This window comes from Pleurodeles waltl, chromosome 4_2, assembly GCF_031143425.1.
Source record: "Pleurodeles waltl isolate 20211129_DDA chromosome 4_2, aPleWal1.hap1.20221129, whole genome shotgun sequence".
In the NCBI taxonomy this organism is placed as follows: Eukaryota; Metazoa; Chordata; class Amphibia; order Caudata; family Salamandridae; genus Pleurodeles; species Pleurodeles waltl.
In genome coordinates, this window is record NC_090443.1 from 260,134,219 (window position 1) to 260,155,809 (window position 21,591).

The following is a 21,591-nucleotide window of genomic DNA, read 5'->3' on the forward strand; positions in this document are numbered from 1 at the left end:
TGCAAGGTGACAGAGAAAGATGGAAACCCAGCATTTCCCACAAATGGAACATTCAATTTGAGGGTTTTAGAACATTTAAGGATGGTGCTATATGAATCGAAGCCCATTCTGAGACCAGCACAGTTTGAAGCATTGGCGATCTGGGAGCTACTAGCCCGATAGCAACAGCAACAGAAATTTGAACGGAGAATGAGAAAGGCAGAAAGACATTAACAGAGGCTAGGTGGGACAGTGTTCAGACACTTTGAAGAAATGAGACTTTGCACGGAATTAAGTTGTTTCCAGCGATTACGCAGGACAATAAGAAAGACCAAGGGAAAACTACTAGAAAGACAAACCAAAGCCCTTCCGAGAGTGGGGAGGCTAGAAGATCCTCGATAGTCAAGGAAGAGTCAGACAATGCTAAGTTTCTTTTACAGTTATTGAGAAATCGTCCACCACTATATGCCGCACAGGATAGTGGTCCGAATACCAGTGCTGATCCTACAGCTCCACCAAGGGTTAACGCAACAATGGGTTCGGTGCTGGTTAATCCTAGCCTGACATAGAGTCCGATGTAGAGTAGCCTTAACACGCCTACAACTCCAGTAGTAAATAATCAGATGCAACCACCACAGGTCCAAAGAATTTACCCTGATGTACTCATGATGGAAACTGCTATGAACTTAGTGGTGCCTACAGAACTGGTTTTCCTGAGACTGATGTTGGTTCAAACAGAACAAACTCCACTTTTTCTACCCCAAGTGCAGCCACAAGCCATGCCAAGATTCACTCCAGTAACAGGGACACAGTCAGATATGTCGTCAATGATGAATCAGAACATGGGAGTTACTGTCCTACAGAACTTAGGTACCAGACCAACCCCAGATGCTATATTGCTACCTATTACTGTTGGTCCGGCTGTACCCTTATTTGCACAAAAGAAGCCCATTGTATTTAAACAGGGAGCAATGACCCGGAACGAAATAGGGGGGCATAATGAGAACACTTGAGTGGTCTCTCCTGTGGAACAGATCTTTGATGGATCAAGATCTTTGCTAAATCTTAGTCCATTCGGAATACTTCTGGATACTATGGTAGGATCGAATATTAGTCAGAGCTTGAAATTACTGACACTGCAGATCACCTGTCCAAGCCAGCAATATCCCGTTGCAAGGGTTGACAGCCAAGCAGTTGACTGAATGGTTAGACAAACTGAATACCCCGTAGAGTGCTCAGAAGGGAGAGGGGAGAAGAGTTCTTGAATTACGCTAGACTAAGCATGGAAGCAGGTGAGCTTACAGAGGGAACTATGGGTGTGAACAGGTTAGAGTCCTACACAGAAGCAGAATTGAGATATCTATGCCCGAAGATTACAAAGGAAGTGAGCAATGTGCATCAGAAGTTAGCAGACCTGGCAGGGAAGTACAGCATAGAAATAGGAAAAACAAAGCATTTGAACATAATTTACAGGGTAGATTTTGATTCTAAAGATTTTGAACACATGAGATCTGCCGGAATAAAAGTGCACCTTAGAGAGTTGCTTCAAAGTGCTCAGTTTTGCGGAGCATTAGACAAATGGGAAGGCAGATGGGTAAAGAAAAGAGATAAGAAAAAAGGAGATTCTGTAGAACTGACTACAAATGTGCACCAAGATAAGGAGCCAATAATGATGTTACCAATTAGGAAGATTCCGGGAGGGAATTTTGTTCATGTCCCTTGGAATAGAGTTGACATTTTGTCATTTATGAACGATTACCCCAGATTGAGAGAGAAGCCAGTATAAAGGTATCAGCAGACAGAAACTTGCAAAATGCCTTTGCGAAGACTTGAAAACTCTCTTAGAGATTGTGGTTCCAGCTCATCTATAGATAGAGTGCAAAAGGAGTAGAGATTGGCCGACAAGAGAACCAGAGAGAGATAAGAATAGAGGTGCCCCATCTCCCGAGGTAATGAAATATTACAGAGTGATTGAATTCCTGAAAATGAGAATTTCGCCCCAAAACATTGATTGGTGGAGAATTGACAGGACAGCTCAGGAACCCAAGGAGTCAATACATGCGTATTATGAGAGATTGTTACAGGTGTTCAAGCATTACAGTGGTACAGAGACAATTGAGGTGAAGGACATGATTCATTTAGTGTTCAGATTTGTGGACGGGTTGAAACCTGAAATTAGTCAGATGATTAACGCCTAGGGTGCCTTGGACGAGGTGGTCTCATCCCCGCACATGGTTCCCGTGTGCCTGGGACAAGGCCACCTCGTCCTGCACCGGGCCCACAGGGGAAGTGCTAGCGCTCCCCCCTGTGGGCCTCCCACCCACACCCCCTTCAGGAATGAAAGGGGAATCGATTCCCTTTTCTCCCCCGACTCCCCCGATCCTCCCCGTGACGTCTGATGATGTCAGCACGTGATCGTGTGCTGACCTCGTCATAGGTTGCCTCCTGCGAGCTTCCAGCGCGATGCGGAAGGGAAATGCTTAGCATTTCTCTTCCGCTCGGGAGGAGGGGGGCTGGAGAGACATCGGAAGAAAATAAAATTTGGCCGATCTCCCCCCGGGGGTGGGGGGGGGTGCCGAAATGCCCACTAGACACCAGGGATTTTTTTTTCTTTGTGTTTTGTGATAAAGGGAGCGGCCACTTCGGAAAGGGTCGCTCCCGAGGTGCACAAATAATTCATGGGTCATTTCTGGCCCCCCAGGGGGCAGATCGGACTAATATAATTAGGCCAATCTGCCCCGAATGGGGGGGCAGAAATGCCCAATAGACACCAGGGATTTTTTTTTTCTTTGTGTTTTACGATAAAGGGAGCGTCCCCTTGGGCAAGGGTCGTTCCCTACGGGGCAAATAATTTATAGGTCTTTTCTGCCCCCGTAGGGGCAGAAATGCTGACTAGACACCAGGGAGGATTTTTTTTTCTTTTTCTTTTATGTGCAGGGAGCGACCCCTTAGGCAAGGGTCACTCCCTGGGGGCCAAATTGTGCTTAGGCAATTTCTGCCCCCTCTGGGGTCAGATCGGCCTAATATAATTAGGCCGATCGACCCCCGGGGCGGCAGAAATGCCCACTAGAGACCAGGGATTTATTATTATATTTTTTTATGTGCAGGGAGTTACCCCTTAGCAAGGGTCGCTCCCTGGGGGGCCAAATTGTGCTTAGGCCATTTCGCCCCCCCCCCTGGGTCAGATTGGCCTAATATAATTAGGCCGACCTGCCCCCAGTGGGGGCAGAAATGCCCACTAGACACCAGGGATTTTGTTTTCTTTGTGTTTTCTAATAAAGGGAGCGGCCCCTTGGGCAAGGGTCGCTCCCTAGGGGGCCATATTATTTTTAGGCCATTTCAGCCACCCCTGGAGGCAGATCGGCCTAATATAGTTAGGCCGATCTGCCACCAGGGGGAGCAGAAACCTCTAGTCACCAGGGATATATTTATATTTTTATTTACTTTATGTTTTTATGTATGAGGAGCGACTCCTTAGGCAAGGGTCGCTCCCCTGGGGGGCAAATTGTATTTTGTCCATTTCTGCCCCCCTTGGGGTCAGATCAGCCTATTTATGTTAGGCCAAACCACTAAACACCAGGGATTGGTGTGTGTGTATGTGTGTGTTTTGTTTGGGGGGCAGCCCCTTGGGCAAGGGTCGCTCCACATGGGGACACATTACTGTTGGCCATGTCTGCCCCCGTTGGGGGCAGATTGGCCTAGTTTTGGAAGGCCCATCTGCCCCCAACGGGGGCAGAAAGCTCACCAGAGACCGGGGAGGATTTTTTTTTTCAAAATGAGAGGGTGGGGTTATAGACATACCCCCACCCCAAATAAATGGGGCCAAAGTTGTTCTGCCCACCAGTGGGCAGATGGGGCAATTACCCCTATCCACACCCCGGGGGCAGAAAGTCTACTAGATGCCATGAAATAAAAAATAAAAAAAATAGTGGGGTGGTGACTATCAACCAGTATGGGCCTGGTTATGCCCTAACCCGAACTGAAGGGGCTAATAGTCATTCAGCTCTCCCCCACACATAAAAACATCTTACCCATGGCAAGCAAGAGGACATTTGATTTTTTTGGTTTTTGTTTTACATTTGGGCCATGAGAGCCTGGTAACTCTCAAAATCGTCCCACTTGGAATGGTGAGGGCTGCACTTCTTTTTACTTTGGGACACTGCCATGAAGAAAAATCCACAAGACCTAAACACATCTGAAAACTAACCACTAGTTGATTCCAGGGTAGTGTGCTTCACATGCACCCCGCACCATTTCCTTACCCACAATGCCCTGCAAACCTGCAACTTTGCTAGAAAGCACGCATTTTTCCCACATTTTTGTGATGGAACCTTCCGGAATGTGCAGGAATACACAAAATTCCTACCACCCAGCATTGTCTCATCTATACTGATAAAAATTCTGCTGCACTTGTCAGCCTAAAAATGTTTTGTTTCAAACTGCCCTTTTGGACCCACTTTGGTTCCCCCTCAATTTCGATGTGTTTTTGGCTCTTCCCTGTCACAAACACTTGGACCACCTACACAAGTGAGGTACCATTTTTATCAGGAGACTTGGGGGAACGCTGGGTGGAAGGAAATTTGTGGCTCCTCTCAGATTCCAGAACTTTCTGTCACCAAAATGTGAGGAAAAAGTTTTTTTTAGCTACATTTTGAGGTTTGCAAAGGATTCTGGGTAACAGAACCTGGTGAGAGCCCCATACGACACCCCGTCTTGGATTCCCCTAGATCTCTAGTTTTAAAAAATGCACAGGTTTGGTAGTTTTCCCTAGGTGGCGCCTGAGCTAGAGGCCAAAATCCACAGGTAGGCACTTTGCAAAAAACACCTCTGTTTTCTTTGAGAAAATGTGATGTGTCCACTTTGTGTTTTGGGGCATTTCCTGTCGCGGGCACTAGGCCTACCCACACAAGTGAGGTACCATTTTTATCAGGAGACTTGGGGGAACGCTGGGTGGAAGGAATTTTGTGGCTCCTCTCAGATTCCAGAACTTTCTGTCACCGAAATGTGAGGAAAAAGTGTTTTTTTTGCCACATTTTGAGGTTAGCAAAGGATTCTGGGTAACAGAACCTGGTGAGAGCTCCACAAGTCACCCCATCATGAATTCCCCTAGGTCTCTAGTTTTAAAAAATGCACAGGTTTGGTAGATTTCCCTAGGTGGCGGCTGAGCTAGAGGCAAAAATCCACAGGTAGGCACTTTGCAAAAAACACCTCTGTTTTCTTTGAGAAAATGGGATGTGTCCACTTTGTGTTTTGGGGCATTTCCTGTTGCGGGCACTAGGCCTACCCACACAAGTGAGGTACCATTTTTATCAGGAGACTTGGGGAACGCTGGGTGGAAGGAATTTTGTGGCTCCTCTCAGATTCCAGAACTTTCTGTCACCGAAATGTGAGGAAAAAGTGGTTTTTTTGCCACATTTTGAGGTTAGCAAAGGATTCTGGGTAACAGAACCTGGTGAGAGCTCCACAAGTCACCCCATCATGAATTCCCCTAGGTCTCTAGTTTTAAAAAATGCACAGGTTTGGTAGATTTCCCTAGGTGGCGGCTGAGCTAGAGGCAAAAAATCCACAGGTAGGCACTTTGCAAAAAACACCTCTGTTTTCTTTGAGAAAATGTGATGTGTCCACTTTGTGTTTTGGGGCATTTCCTGTCGCGGGCACTGGCCTACCGACACAAGTGAGGTACCATTGTTATTGGGAGACTTGGGGGAACGCTGGGTGGAAGGAAATTTGTGGCTCCTCTCAGAATCCAGAACTTTCTGTCACTGAAATGTGAGGAAAAAGTGTTTTTTTTGCCACATTTTGAGGTTTGCAAAGGATTCTGAGTAACAGAACCTGGTGAGAGCCCCACAAGTCATCCCATCTTGGATTCCCCCTAGGTCTCTAGTTTTAAAAAATGCACAGGTTTGGTAGGTTTCCCTTGGAGGTGGCTGAGCTAGAGGCCAAAATCCACAGGTTGGAACTTTGCAAAAAACACCTCTGTTTTCTTTGAAAAAATATGATGTGTCCACTTTGTGTTTTGGGGCATTTCCTGTCGCGGGCACTAGGCCTACCCACACAAGTGAGGAACCATTTTTATTTGGAGACTTGGGAGAACGCTGGGTGGAAGGAAATTTATGTCTCCTCTCAGATTCCAGAACTTTCTGTCACCGAAATGTGAGGAAAAAGTATTTTTTTAGCTACATTTTGAGGTTTGCAAAGGATTCTGGGTAACAGAACCTGGTGAGAGCCCCACAAGTCACACCATCTGGATTCCCCTAGGTCTCTAGTTTTCAAAAATGCACAGGTTTGGTAGGTTTCCCTAGGTGGCGGCTGAGCTAGAGGCCAAAATTCATAGGTAGGCACTTTGCAAAAAACACCTCTGTTTTCTTTGAGAAAATGTGATGTGTCCACTTTGTGTTTTGGGGCATTTCCTGTCGCGGGCACTAGGCCTACCCACACAAGTGAGGTACCATTTTTATTGGGAGACTTGGGGGAACGCTGCGTGGCAGGAAATTTATGGCTCTTCTCAGATTCCAGCACTTTCTGTCACCGAAATGTGTGGAAAAAGTATTTTTTTTGCTACATTTTGAGGTTTGCAAAGGATTCTGGGTAACAGAACCTGGTGAGAGCCCCACAAGTCAAACCATCTGGATTCCCCTAGGTCTCTAGTTTTAAAAAATGCACAGGTTTGGTAGGTTTCCCTAGGTGGCGGCTGAGCTAGAGGCCAAAATTCATAGGTAGGCACTTTGCAAAAAACACCTCTGTTTTCTTTGAGAAAATGTGATGTGTCCACTTTGTGTTTTGGGGCATTTCCTGTCGCGGGCACTAGACCTACCCACACAAGTGAGGTACCATTTTATTGGGAGACTTGGGAGAACGCTGGGTGGAAGGAAATTTATGTCTCCTCTCAGATTCCAGAACTTTCTGTCACCGAAATGTGAGGAAAAAGTATTTTTTTAGCTACATTTTGAGGTTTGCAAAGGATTCTGGGTAACAGAACCTGGTGAGAGCCCCACAAGTCACACCATCTGGATTCCCCTAGGTCTCTAGTTTTCAAAAATGCACAGGTTTGGTAGGTTTCCCTAGGTGGCGGCTGAGCTAGAGGCCAAAATTCATAGGTAGGCACTTTGCAAAAAACACCTCTGTTTTCTTTGAGAAAATGTGATGTGTCCACTTTGTGTTTTGGGGCATTTCCTGTCGCGGGCACTAGGCCTACCCACACAAGTGAGGTACCATTTTTATTGGGAGACTTGGGGGAACGCTGGGTGGCAGGAAATTTATGGCTCTTCTCAGATTCCAGAACTTTCTGTCACCGAAATGTGTGGAAAAAGTGTTTTTTAGCCACATTTTGAGGTTTGCAAAGGATTCTGCGTAACAGAACCTGGTGAGAGCCCCACAAGTCACACCATCTGGATTCCCCTAGGTCTCTAGTTTTCAAAAATGCGCAGGTTTGGTAGGTTTCCCTAGGTGGCGGCTGAGCTAGAGGCCAAAATCCACAGGTAGGCACTTTGCAAAAAACACCTCTGTTTTCCTTGAGAAAATGTGATGTGTCCACTTTGTGTTTTGGGGCATTTCCTGTTGCGGGCACTAGGCCTACCCACACAAGTGAGGTACCATTTTTATTGGGAGACTTGGGGGAACGCTGGGTGGCAGGAAATTTATGTCTCCTCTCAGATTCCAGAGCTTTCTGTCACCGAAATGTGAGGAAAAAGTATTTTTTTAGCTACATTTTGACGTTTGCAAAGGATTCTGGGTAACAGAACCTGGTGAGAGCCCCACAAGTCACACCATCTGGATTCCCCTAGGTCTCTAGTTTTCAAAAATGCACAGGTTTGGTAGGTTTCCCTAGGTGGCGGCTGAGCTAGAGGCCAAAATTCATAGGTAGGCACTTTGCAAAAAACACCTCTGTTTTCTTTGAGAAAATGTGATGTGTCCACTTTGTGTTTTGGGGCATTTCCTGTCGCGGGGCACTAGGCCTACCCACACAAGTGAGGTACCATTTTTATTGGGAGACTTGGGGGAACGCTGGGTGGCAGGAAATCTATGGCTCTTCTCAGATTCCAGAACTTTCTGTCACAGAAATGTGTGGAAAAAGTATTTTTTTAGCTACATTTTGAGGTTTGCAAAGGATTCTGGGTAACAGAACCTGGTGAGAGCCCCACAAGTCAAACCATCTGGATTCCCCTAGGTCTCTAGTTTTCAAAAATGCACAGGTTTGGTAGGTTTCCCTAGGTGGCGGCTGAGCTAGAGGCCAAAATTCATAGGTAGGCACTTTGCAAAAAACACCTCTTTTTTCTTTGAGAAAATGTGATGTGTCCACTTTGTGTTTTGGGGCATTTCCTGTCGCGGGCACTAGGCCTACCCACACAAGTGAGGTACCATTTTTATTGGGAGACTTGGGAGAACGCTGGGTGGAAGGAAATTTATGTCTCCTCTCAGATTCCAGAACTTTCTGTCACCGAAATGTGAGGAAAAAGTATTTTTTTAGCTACATTTTGAGGTTTGCAAAGGATTCTGGGTAACAGAACCTGGTGAGAGCCCCACAAGTCACACCATCTGGATTCCCCTAGGTCTCTAGTTTTCAAAAATGCGCAGGTTTGGTAGGTTTCCCTAGGTGGCGGCTGAGCTAGAGGCCAAAATCCACAGGTAGGCACTTTGCAAAAAACACCTCTGTTTTCCTTGAGAAAATGTGATGTGTCCACTTTGTGTTTTGGGGCATTTCCTGTTGCGGGCACTAGGCCTACCCACACAAATGAGGTACCATTTTTATTGGGAGACTTGGGAGAACGCTGGGTGGAAGGAAATTTATGTCTCCTCTCAGATTCCAGAACTTTCTGTCACCGAAATGTGAGGAAAAAGTATTTTTTTAGCTACATTTTGAGGTTTGCAAAGGATTCTGGGTAACAGAACCTGGTGAGAGCCCCACAAGTCACACCATCTGGATTCCCCTAGGTCTCTAGTTTTCAAAAATGCACAGGTTTGGTAGGTTTCCCTAGGTGGCGGCTGAGCTAGAGGCCAAAATTCATAGGTAGGCACTTTGCAAAAAACACCTCTGTTTTCTTTGAGAAAATGTGATGTGTCCACTTTGTGTTTTGGGGCATTTCCTGTCGCGGGCACTAGGCCTACCCACACAAGTGAGGTACCATTTTTATTGGGAGACTTGGGGGAACGCTGGGTGGCAGGAAATTTATGGCTCTTCTCAGATTCCAGAACTTTCTGTCACCGAAATGTTTGGAAAAAGTGTTTTTTAGCCACATTTTGAGGTTTGCAAAGGATTCTGCGTAACAGAACCTGGTGAGAGCCCCACAAGTCACACCATCTGGATTACCCTAGGTCTCTAGTTTTCAAAAATGCGCAGGTTTGGTAGGTTTCCCTAGGTGGCGGCTGAGCTAGAGGCCAAAATCCACAGGTAGGCACTTTGCAAAAAACACCTCTGTTTTCCTTGAGAAAATGTGATGTGTCCACTTTGTGTTTTGGGGCATTTCCTGTTGCGGGCACTAGGCCTACCCACACAAGTGAGGTACTACTTTTGTTGGGAGACTTGGGGGAATGCTGGGTGGAAGGAAATTTATGTCTCCTCTCAGATTCCAAAACTTTCTGTCACTGAAATGTAAGGCAAAAGTGTTTTTTTAGCCACATTTTGAGGTTTGCAAAGGAGTCTGGGTAACAGAACCTGGTGAGAGCCCCACAAGTCACCCCATCTTGGATTCCCCTAGGTCTCTAGTTTTCAAAAATGCACAGGTTTGGTAGGTTTCCCCTAGGTGGCAGCTGAGCTAGAGGCCAAAATCCACAGGTAGGCACTTTGCAAAAAACACCTGTTTTCTTTGGGAAAAGTTGATGTGTCCACATTGTGTTTTGGGGCACTTCCTGTCGCGGGCGCTAGGCCTACCCACACAAGTGAGGTACCATTTGTATCGGGAGACTTTGGGGAACGTAGACTTACAAAACAAGAGTTATTGCCCCTTGTTTTTCTCTAAATTTTTTCCTTCCATATATAAGACAGTGTGTAAAAAAGAAGTTTATTTGAGAAATGCCCTGCAATTCACATGCTAGTATGGGCACCCCAGAATTCAGAGATGTGCAAATAACCACTGCTCCTCAACACCTTATCTTGTGCCCATTTTGGAAATACAAAGATTTTCTTGATACCTATTCTTCACTCTTTATATTTCAGCAAATGAATTGTTGTATACCCGGTATAGAATGAAAACCCACTGCAAGGTGCAGCTCATTTATTTGCTCTGGGTACCTAGGGTTCTTGATGAACCATCAAGCCCTATATATTCCCGCAACCAGAAGAGTCCAGCAGATGTAACGGTATATTGCTTTAAAAAATGTGACATTGCAGGAAAAAGTTACAGAGTAAAACGTAGAGAAAATGGCTGTTTTTTCACCTCAATTTCAATATTTTTTTTTTTCAGTTGTTATTTTCTGTAGGAAACCCTTGTAGGATCTACACAGATTGCCCATTGCTAAATTCGGAATTTTGTCTACTTTTCAGAAATGTTTAGGTTTCTGGGATCCAGCTTTGGTTTCACACCCATTTCTGTCACTGACTGGAAGAAGGCTGAAAGCACAATTTTTTTTACAAATGGGGTATGTCCCAGTAAAATGCCAAAATTGTGCTGAAAAAGTGGGGTTTCTGATACAAGTCTGCCTGTTCCTGAAAGCTGGGAAGCTGGTGATTTTAGCACTGCAAACACTTTGTTGATGCCAATTTCAGGGAAAAAAACACAAGTCTTCTTCTGCAGCCCTTTTTTGCATTTTTTAAAAAAAATTAAATTTTTACTGTATTTTGGTTAATTTCTTGGTCTTCCTCAGGGGAACCCACAAAGTCTGGGTACCTCTAGAATTCCTAGGATGTTGAAAAAAAAGGATGCAAATTTGGCGTGGGTAGCTTATGTGTACAAAACGTTATTAGGGACTAAGCGCGCCCGACCCAAATAGCCAAAAAAAAGGCCTGGCACCTGAGGGGGAAAAGGCCTGGCAGCGAAGGGGTTAAGAGTCATTTGACTTGGTGGCAAGCAAAGCTGATTGATGAGGTGCTGCAGTATGCAAATTACTGTAGTGATAACATTGAAATGAAGCAGAAAAAGTTGATAGAGAAGGCAATGGTGATGCAGATTAGAGCTTCCCAGACAGGCACACAAGAACATTTCTTACAACAGCTTCCGCAGCAGCAGCAGGGAAATATGGTGTTTCAGCCCCAGATGAGAGGTATAGGTTGCGGAAGTAATATGAATCGCGGGCCAGACTTGGGTCCTGGGGTAGTCCAGAATGATGTCTAGGGAATAAAGAAATTATAGCCTTGTCATGTTTGCGGAGCCGTCGGACATTGGAAGCGGGAATTTCCGATGTTAGTGCAGAACGGTAATGTTTATCAAAATAATGATATCAATTTGTTTCAGAACATAAGAGGACCAAGAGTGAGAGGTTAAAACCCAAATTTTTAAAATACTGTGAATCAAATGTAAGATTTCAACCCATGCAGCAGGTGCAAATGCCACGTGTGCAAATGACACAGTTGAAGCTGATGCAGCAGCAGGTTCCTATGGTACCTAGACAGCACATCCAAATACCTCAGGCCCCAACTGAACAGCAGCAGGTGATGCTTCCTTAACAGGTCCCAGATCCGGCCCAAGTAATAACACAGTGCATCAATTCCCGTTACACAATGAGACTGGAATAAACGATGATTGGGTGAGCAAGAGTTTGGAGAAGAGGAATGTATGTTTGCAGCTTCTTTAGAAGTAGCTCAAAAGAGGTCCCTATGTGAAGTCAAGGGAAAAGTCATGAGTTAAAAAGTTTCATTCCTAGTTGACTCAGGAGCTACAGGCTCTACAGTGAGAAGTTCCAAATGTATCCCTTTCAGGAAAGACAGTCCAGGTTGTAGGAGTAGTGAATCAGTATTTGACCAACCCAATTACAGAACCAGTTCAGGCTAAAATTAGTAACTTTCAGGGAATGCACAGATTCATAATCTGTGATTTAAGTCCAGTATCCCTATTGGGAAGAGACTAGTTGTGTAAAACCAGGTGCTCAGTTACCTGTTCAACTGATGTAATCGAGATTCAGACAAATAGCGATGATGAAGATGACCAAACCCCAGAGACGAAGAGTAAGACAGTAAATAAGGAATATTCTCTGATTAATGTCTTCCCAATGTTCACAGTAAAGGACCTTCACCCTGATATACAAGAAACGGATAAGGAGAAAGTGTGGGATCTGACAGGGAAAGAGATAGGTTTGATAAAGAGTTAAGCCAATTAAAGTTTCTGTGAAGCCAAATGCAGTCTTTCCCCAGATTCCCCACTACCATATGCCACAAGATGTTCTTATGAAGGTTGCCCAAATAATTGCAGAATTTGTGAATCAAGGAGTTCGAGAGAAGTGTTGAGCATGTAATTCACCAATAATGGGTTTGAAAAAGCCCTGTGGGAAACTTTGAATTGTCCAGGATTTGAGAAAAATAAATGATATTGAGATCAATTGTTGCCCAGTGGTACCAAATCCAGCTGTGATAATGTTTCAGATAGTGTGCAATGCAAAATGGTTTACTGTCATTGACCTGTCAAAAGCTTTCTTTTCTGTGCTTCTTCATGAGGACAGTCAATTTCTCTTTTGTTTCCAATTTTTGGACTGAGTTTACTGTTGGTGTCGAATTCCTCATGGGTTTTCAGAGTCACCTTCCATATTTAATCAGATCTTGAAAAAGAATTTGGAGTCATTGGAATTGTCTTTCCTATCGACTTTGGTACAGTACATTCATGACTTGCTGATAACATCCAGAACAAGAGACGAGTGTAAGTTTGACTAGATTGCCCTGTTGAACCATTTGAGAAAGAATGGACATAAAGGGGGTCATTACAACCCTGGCGGACGTTTTTAAAGCGGCAGTAAGACCGCCAACAGGCTGCCGGTCTTTTTTTGAGTATTATGACCATGGCGGTTACCGCCATGGTCATCCGCCGCTTCTCCGTTCCGCCCGCCAGGGCAGAGACGACCGCTGGGCTGGAGACCTGGGTCTCCAGCCCGGCGGCCGTCACAATACCGCCGCCGGAATTTTGACCCGGCTTACCGCCGTGGATTTCCAGCGGTAGGAACCGCCATGAAATCCATGGCGGTAAGCACTATCAGTGCCAGGGAATTCCTTTCCTGGCACTGATAGGGGTCTCCCCCACCCCCTACCCCCACCCCGACTCCCTCCCCTACACCCCCCACCACCCCTGCCACCCCCCAAAGGTGGCAGGGCCTCCCTCCCCACCCCGGCCCCGACATTAACTTACACATACACACCCAGCACACACACCGACATACATGCCAACATCCACACACACAGTCAGACACGCACACCCACATTCAAACATACATGCACACATCCATACAGACATACCTACAGACAAACACGCACTCGTTCCCAAAACAAGCAACACCCCCGCAAGCATACACACACTCACACACCCCCTCTACATACACATACGCACACCCCCATGCACCCACACAACACACAACACCCCCCACCCCCTTCCCCTAACGGACGATCGACGTACCTGTTCCGTCGATCCGCCAGGAGGGAACGGGAGCCATGGGGGCAGCTCTGCTGACACCACACCGCCAACAGAACACCGCCGCGCTGAATCACAGGATGTGATTCGCTGGGCGGTGTTCTGTTGGCGTGGCGATGGAAGTGGAGCAACCTCCACTTCCCCGTCGCCCGACAGTATGGCTGTTGGCGGCTCTCCATCGGAAAAACTACGGAGGGCAGCCAACGGTCATAATACGCCGAGCGGCAAACGCACGGCGGTCCCTCTGCGGTCTTGTTAAGATACCGCCGAGGTTGTAATGACCCCCAAAGTGTCCCCGCTTAAAGTGCAATATTGTCATAAAGAAGTGAAATATTTGGGTCATCAGATTGAAAAGGGTTCACGAAAGATATCCAGGGAAAGGATTACAACTATATTGCAGATAAATCCCCCGACTACACAGAGAGATGTCAGAATGTTTTTAGGAATGGTAGGTTATTGTCGCCGATGGATTCCACATTTTTCAGTAATTTCAAGACCATTTCAGAAGCTGACTCATAAGGAAGTCACTGATCCCATAGTGTTAGACCAGGATGAAATGAAAGCGTTCACTGAATTGAGAGAGAGTTTGTGCAGTTACAATCTACACGGATACTCAGTATGGATTTGGTATAGTCCATGATTTTGGTCAGTTGTGGTCACAGAGAGGTTTCCTCACCTCTTTTGGTTCACCAGTGAGAAATGGGGATTTATCTTCTGGTTTCTGATTCTTTACAGATCATGAGTAACATTAGCCAGCAGGGTAGGAAGGATAAGCACTGTAAATGAGCATTGGTTTGGCAATTGTGGATGAGATATTGTCTGTGGTACTGATTGTGGGTATGACTCTTCTTGACAAGAGCAAAGCTAACCAAACGTCTGCTTTGAAAACAACTACTACAGTAGCAGCTGTAGAAAGGTTTACGTTAGATGAGAAGTATCTGCATGAACGTACTAATGCAAATGGGGAACTTTCTTTCAATGTTTTCTATCGCTTATTGAGTGAGTATGTTGAGACAATGGATGTGAGGAATTGTTTTGTGGGTACACAGATTCCTTCACCTATTCAAGAAGGACTTACATATCATAGTTTGCCACTTACAAACGGGATAAGTTGTAGCCTGTTACTAACAAGATTCTATAACCAAGAGTACATTCAGTACTCCAACTACAACATGGTGTTTTAGTTTGTCCCTATAATTAGATATTTGAGTAGAGTAGAGTAGCTAAAGATAATGACATAGTACTAGTTAGAGGTTTCTTTGAACCTACATTGACTTTTGGCACAGCTTACGTGCATAGAAACAATCTGACATGCTTGCTTACACCTTTAGAAAAGAGCTTCTTAGATAACACAGATGACAGAAGAAAGGTGTTGAAGGGGAAGTTAGAAAAAGGCTTACAGAAAAGGACTTACCAGAATGATTATGCTTACAGTGCAATCAAAACAGAAGGGAAATTAACTTTAGATACGTAAGGAAACTTTGTACATATAGGCCTAAGACACGCACTGACACTTTATTTGTAGGAACAAGTGAATGTAAACATGTGTTTTTGTTTCAGAGTAAGTGGACATTTATGCTGAATGGACGGGATCCAGCAATTCCTGGGATATATTACATCTGTGGTCCTAATTCCTATTACCGGCTTCCAAGAGGATGGTATGGCACATGTTATTTGGGAATAGTTTTCCCAAAGATTTTTCAATTAGATGACCTGAAAAAGTTTCCAAGAGTGACTGAATTACATCATATGAGACAGAGGAGGGAGTCTCCTTCTGGTATAGTGGGAGATATATTTGGAGCAGTACTTCCTTCAGTAGGAGTTGTTCTGAATTTGATAAAGATTCGAAGGTTGTCTACTATTATGGATAACATGCTGATGAACTTTTCGGTAGCCATACTCCTGATAGATACTGAATTAGCTACTGAAAGAGCTATTTCTCTTCAAACTCGCCCTGCTTTAGACGTTCTTTTAGTAAAGGATGGTGGAGTTTATAGAATGCTTAATTCTAGGCATTCTTGCTTGTTTATTCTTGATAAAAGTAAAGAAATTAAGAGCTTACTTACTAATCTGACTAATGAAAGTGCTGATTTGAAAGAGTGAAAGGAACCAGGTGTTTGGGAGAAAGTTGGCAAAGGTTTTGCTTCAATGGGAAATTGGCTCAGCAACATTTGGAATGGGATATTACTGAAAATAATACAGGGAATATTAATTGCCGTGATTTGCCTAATTGGAATATGGGGAATAAGTAAATTGTGCAAAATAATTACATTATAGAAGACAAAGAATAATCAGAGGATGGAAGAAGAGAAAGGGAAAAATTGTTTAGGGCAAATTCAAAAGGGTAACAAAAGAATGAAGGGATTGAATTGACAGAATTTTAGCTGATGCAAATATTTGTGAGGGAAGATTTGGTGTGATAACACATTTAGTCATCAGGGGAGAGATTGCTGAAGCAGATGTTTTTAAAAGATTAGTAATGAAAAATCATGTATCCTGAGTGTTAAATTTGTGTGGAAAATGTAATAACGTAGAAAAAATAATGCACGTATTTGAAAATGTAACCACGGAGAGTGGCCGCCAATGTTCACAAAGTATATTTTAATGGCTTATTAATACGAAATATTGGACATTTTGTTTGATTAATGTAGTAATATGTCATATTTAGGTTTATGCATTATGTATTACCTTATTAATTGAAAGCCTTTACTTAGCGGAGGTCTTGGCCTAGTTGCACGGCCTCAACTCAAACTGCATTTCTGCATGCGTTTAATGAAATGTCTGCCTAAAGCATTAAACTGTGAATTTCCGCTGGCTAACCAACTGTGATCGTAGCTAAAAAATCTTTTTCATGAGAACTGTTTGCTAGAATACGCTGTTCTTGCTAAATGTAACAATATGAGTATAATGTGTGTAAGACTGACTTTCTCAGGAGGAGAACAATAACCGCACTGACTGGAGTATGAGCTGCAAAAATATTGTTACCAGATGAGCCAGATGATGAGGACATTTCTAAATGGAAGAATCTTTAGATTTGAAGTTATAGTTTTATTGGACAAAGTGGTAACATGCGATCCCTTGACAGATAGGGCTTTGGTAAGTAGTTTTAGGAAATCTAACTTAACGGGACTGCACTTGGAAGAAAGCAGCACTCATTCGCCAATTTTGCCATTGTGCATTTGCCCATTATCTATCTTGCTGTAAGGCTAGTATTCCTTGTGCGTCTTGAGAAGAGACGTGCTTAACTTTAATGCTTAAGAGACTTTTGCCCTTTCCAAACTTTGCCTGATGCCTTGCTGACCGAACTGATGTCCTGAGGACGAAGACTAACTCTGCTTGCTGTCCCATCTGAGGATTAGGTATAAGACTGTAATAATTCTTGTCATGTCTATTTGCTTTTTTTTCTAGGTACCAACTGCAATGTTTTGATAGAGCCATAATTAGATATTTTCCAAATTTGTGTTGACTAAATTGTTTTGCATGAAGCCCCACATGCTGATGCTAATCTGTTGTAAGTTAAGGATTTCACTGATGAAACCTGCTATATGGAATAACAATTGAGGTCTTTTCTTTGCCGAATCTAAATGTATATGGTATCATTTGCGCAGATATTATTGATATTAATTTGCACTGTAACCTTAGAATGTGTAGTAGCTCATTTTTTGATTAGATTAAATTCCTTCTGCCGCTTTGGACAGCCAGTGTTGTTTCTGTATTTTTATCATTGGATTTTGAGATTAACCTACGTGACCCTAACATTGTTAACACAGGGAAATAAATATTCAAACTTTTAACCAAAGGTGTGGTTATTCATGACTGAAAGCCCATGGTGCATCAATTACTGACTCCTATTGATTACTAATGATATTGATTGTGGTTGATAATTGATTTTCATAATTGATAGTTGGTTATTGGTCAACATTGGTACGGGGTCTATATGTTGGGAACATCTCAAGCGTTGGTCAAAAGGTTCATCGACCTATTTGCGTCCCCTGTAATTTTACTTACTAACGTCTGACGCGCTATCACACCCGTTCATCCATACGCTCACCTATCCAGTATACACTCTTTAAATAACCCTTCTTTCACCTATCCATCCATTTACGCACACATTGTTCATTACAATTGTTCGTTACCATCTACCCATTCCTCACCCAAGCATCCTTTTACCCATCCACCCTTCACCCACTGAGGCAGCTTTACACCCCTTTCACCCCTTCCATCTATCCTTTCACCTATCCATGCATCTCCTATAACTCACCTACGGATCCTTTCATTTCAACCACACATCCTTTCACTCATATGTCATTTCACCCATTCTTTCTTTTGCCATCCATCCTTCATTCACTTTTCCATCAAGCCATCATTTGTAGCACCCATTCATTATGAGTGTTTGGCTGCTGATTTGCAGACCGAAGAGGTCACTCAGAACTCAATCCGCACTGTAGCTGCTAAACCAGGGACTTCATAAGCAATGCCCTCTCAGTGAGTATATTAGTAGTTGTCAATGAGCAAAGAGCAATATAACTTACCAACGCCCGTCCCTACTGCCGCTGGTTCGGCCCTACCGACCACTGCCGTGACTGGTGCACTGGTGCTGCCGCTGACCCTTGAACTGGTGGTTGGTGCAGCTTAAAAAAATATTACACATTTTAGATTCCAACAAAATACAACCACAATAGATCACTATAATTCTTGGGCATGCATTCTTGTCGGTAGAGTACTTGTCCTAAAAATCTCTAAAAATCTGTCCTCTTAGTTTTAAAGTTCCAGTCTGCAAGATATATAAGGTAAGAAGGGAAAGCTAAGTTTAGTAACAAAACAGGAAAACTAGTACAGACAGGAGGAAGTCAGTTACAGAAACGTGAAAAATAGACAAATGCAGGGCTAAAAAGAATTTAACAAAGCTTAGATGGAACTAAAATAAGTACCAAAAAAAGTAGACAGGAGCATTAAAAATAAAAGTAAATTCTTTGAGATGAGGGGAGGTGATATGAGGTAAATAATGATAATAATAATAATAATAATAATAATAATAATAATAATAAAACAGGAAGACTTACTGGGGCCAGCAGATCTGCCAACATCTGTACTGGTGGTGGCACTTGCACCCTTGTCTCTTCCTGTTCCCACCTCGGACTTGCCCTCTTCTTCCCCTTGGGTGCTGAGGTAAGAAATAAGGAAGATAAAAAAAATCTTAGTGGTGCAGTTAATATCCCTAAAAATATTTTGACAAGCACAGGCAGACACAGTAACATTCTACTTTTCTAAATCAGATCACCTACTATCAATCGACTCAACTTGAGCTGACCTATTAATTTTACTTTCCTTATTCCCTCACCTAAGCACTGCCCCAAATTTCCTAAAATATGGACCATATTTACAAACATTTGATGCAGGGCAGCACCCCAAGCCTTCTTGCAGTGCTGCCCCATGTCAAATAAAGAGGGCAGGAATGTGCCCTATCTACAAGATAGGACACATTCCTCTCCTTGTCCCCTGCACTGGTGCACAATCGGCTGCCATGCACCAATGCAGGCACCCCTGCACCGCGGTGCAAGGGTGCCTGCATTACAGGGATGATTGTTTTTGTGCAGGAAGGGACTCCTTCCTATAAAAAATAATCACAAGATGAGGTTTGCTTTTTCTATGTGTGCTGCAGGAATAAACAGATAGAAATTAAAGTATTTCTCTTCGTTGCATCTCCCTTACGCCTCCCCTGGAAAGGCGTAGGCCTTTAACACATTCCCAGGTTTGCAAAACCTTGTAAATCTGGGAATGTGTCAAATGCCATGGGTATTACATGGAAACCCTCCAGAACACCCATGGCACCCCTCCATGTTGCAGGGTGAGTAAACGCAGTGACTTCCACTGCGTTGACTCAGTCCACATTTCCAAAGCCATGAAAAGCCACACAGGCTCATTTTACATAGCCTTGTAAATATAAACCTGCAGTGTGCACCGCTGGACCATCACTAAATGTGACAATCCAGTGGCACAAAGGGCCTTGTAAATATGGCCCTACATTTACAACTACATACCAATGACAATGTATTCATATTGCAACAAACTACCTTTGTTCCAAACCACCTTTGATGGGGTGACTCAGCCTCCATTTTTTTCAAAGCATAGATGCACACATACTATTATGATATCATACTACACATCACCGGGCAATTGCAATTGGAAGGGACTGCATAAGCTACAAAAAGATAGGCATATGGAATGCTAGCACAGTGATATTACTTATTATTACTACCACCATCTTATTCTTGGCGACCGGTGGGGTCTCTGTCGGCATGGCTTCTCAAATAATCAGCCCAAAGGCACACCCACAAGTACAATTAGGAAACACTGACTCACCTGACTAGCATAAACTGGATCACATAATAAATATTCATTGTAACATAAACTTAACTTACCTCTAACAGTCAGCTCCGCTATCAGAATTTTTTTTAGCATAATGGAACACACACAAAAATAAATAGCTATTACTCACCGAGTCCCGACACCTCCACATCCAGCAGGTTGAGCAGGTCCTGTTCACGATCGATTATGTCTGCTCAATAGTGCATTAACTGCTGCTGGGTGTGCTGGACCCCAGTGTGCCGACAAACCAACTAGTGCACCCATTCCCACAGCAGTAGATGCACCATAAAGGTGCAACCGCTACTAAATGTAATACAGATGTGCAGGAAGCATGCAAACGACTAGCAAGCGTGCAGCTGCTGTTGGTGTCGCTTGTGTCTTTAGCGCTATTTTTTTAGCACAAAATGTTTCTACCATCGAAAAAGGACACCAGGACACATTTAACACTAAAGTATAGCACCAAATACTGTTTTTTTGCATTTTGGGTAATTATGCATAGTTTTGTAGAACTTGTGTGCAATTTTGAGTATACACTCAACTGTAGATTACACAAATTTTCTGCATCCCTATTTTGTTAGTTACTTGGGCCTAACTATTGTTAAGGTGTGATTGTTTTGGGTGTTGTGCTCACTTTATAAGATTTCAAAAGAGGAGTTCACCACAATCATTCGTTCAGCTCCACCAAATGATAACAGTATGTGAATGCTTGGAGTAATTTGTAATTAAGGAAAAGTCATGTGCCGTCAGTGCTGAGCCAGGTAGAATGATGAACAGTTACCTTTTGCAAGGAAACCAGCTGTCTACATTCAGCCGATGTCGAAAAGCTGCTTCTACGCCAGACTAGGCAGTTAAATGAAAAGATTGTGCAACAGTGTCTACTGATGGCTCGTCCCTTAAATGAAGTGGAGGCCCCTAGGGGCTGAAACTCTCTGGTTCCCATGCTAAGTACATAGGTTGATTATACAATTATTTCCCACTTCACGCTATGACCTGGTATTTAAGACATCGAAACAAAACTGGCAGCATGATCACTTCTGAAATTCTAAAATGATCAGATTTCTAGGATTTTCGTCCGGGAAATATTTTCTCTAGTTCATTGAACCTAAATTCATACACAGCAATTGGTGTTTAAAATGTATTTATGCAAATAGGTCCAGTCTAGTCACAGGAGCTCTCAGGCCGGTAGGAGATGGCCTTGAAAGGGATAGGTTGCTTGCTGGGCAGGGGAGGGACGCTAAAAGATTACAAAAGGTGTGGGGTTCAGAGGATCGGCCTCTTCGGTGCCAGCAAGTCACACTGTGCAGAAGTTGGCCGATCTGGTGTTTTTTTTAGTTTGGGGTGTAGTTGGCAAGCTAAGGTTTCGGTTGAGTGTGCACAGGCCCCTGCTACTGCCTACGCGACAGCGGTGTTTTTTTTTGGAGTAGTTTTAACTTACTATTGTGACGGGCGCACGTCTTATTTACACGCGCACGTCCGAGTATTTGTGACGCACGTCATGGGCCATGATATTGAGGCCATAAAGACCGCACTGTGCGTTTTAGGAGAGGCGGGGCAAGGTGACCTCCTGCGGCCAGGCATCTTGAAAGAGGCCTGGGTTGAAATGACCCGCGTGCCGCTTGCAGCGGCACGGGGCGTGGCCGCGGCGACTGCCGCTTGCCTTTCCCCAGCGAAAGGCAATAAAAAGAAAGGAAAAAAAGGA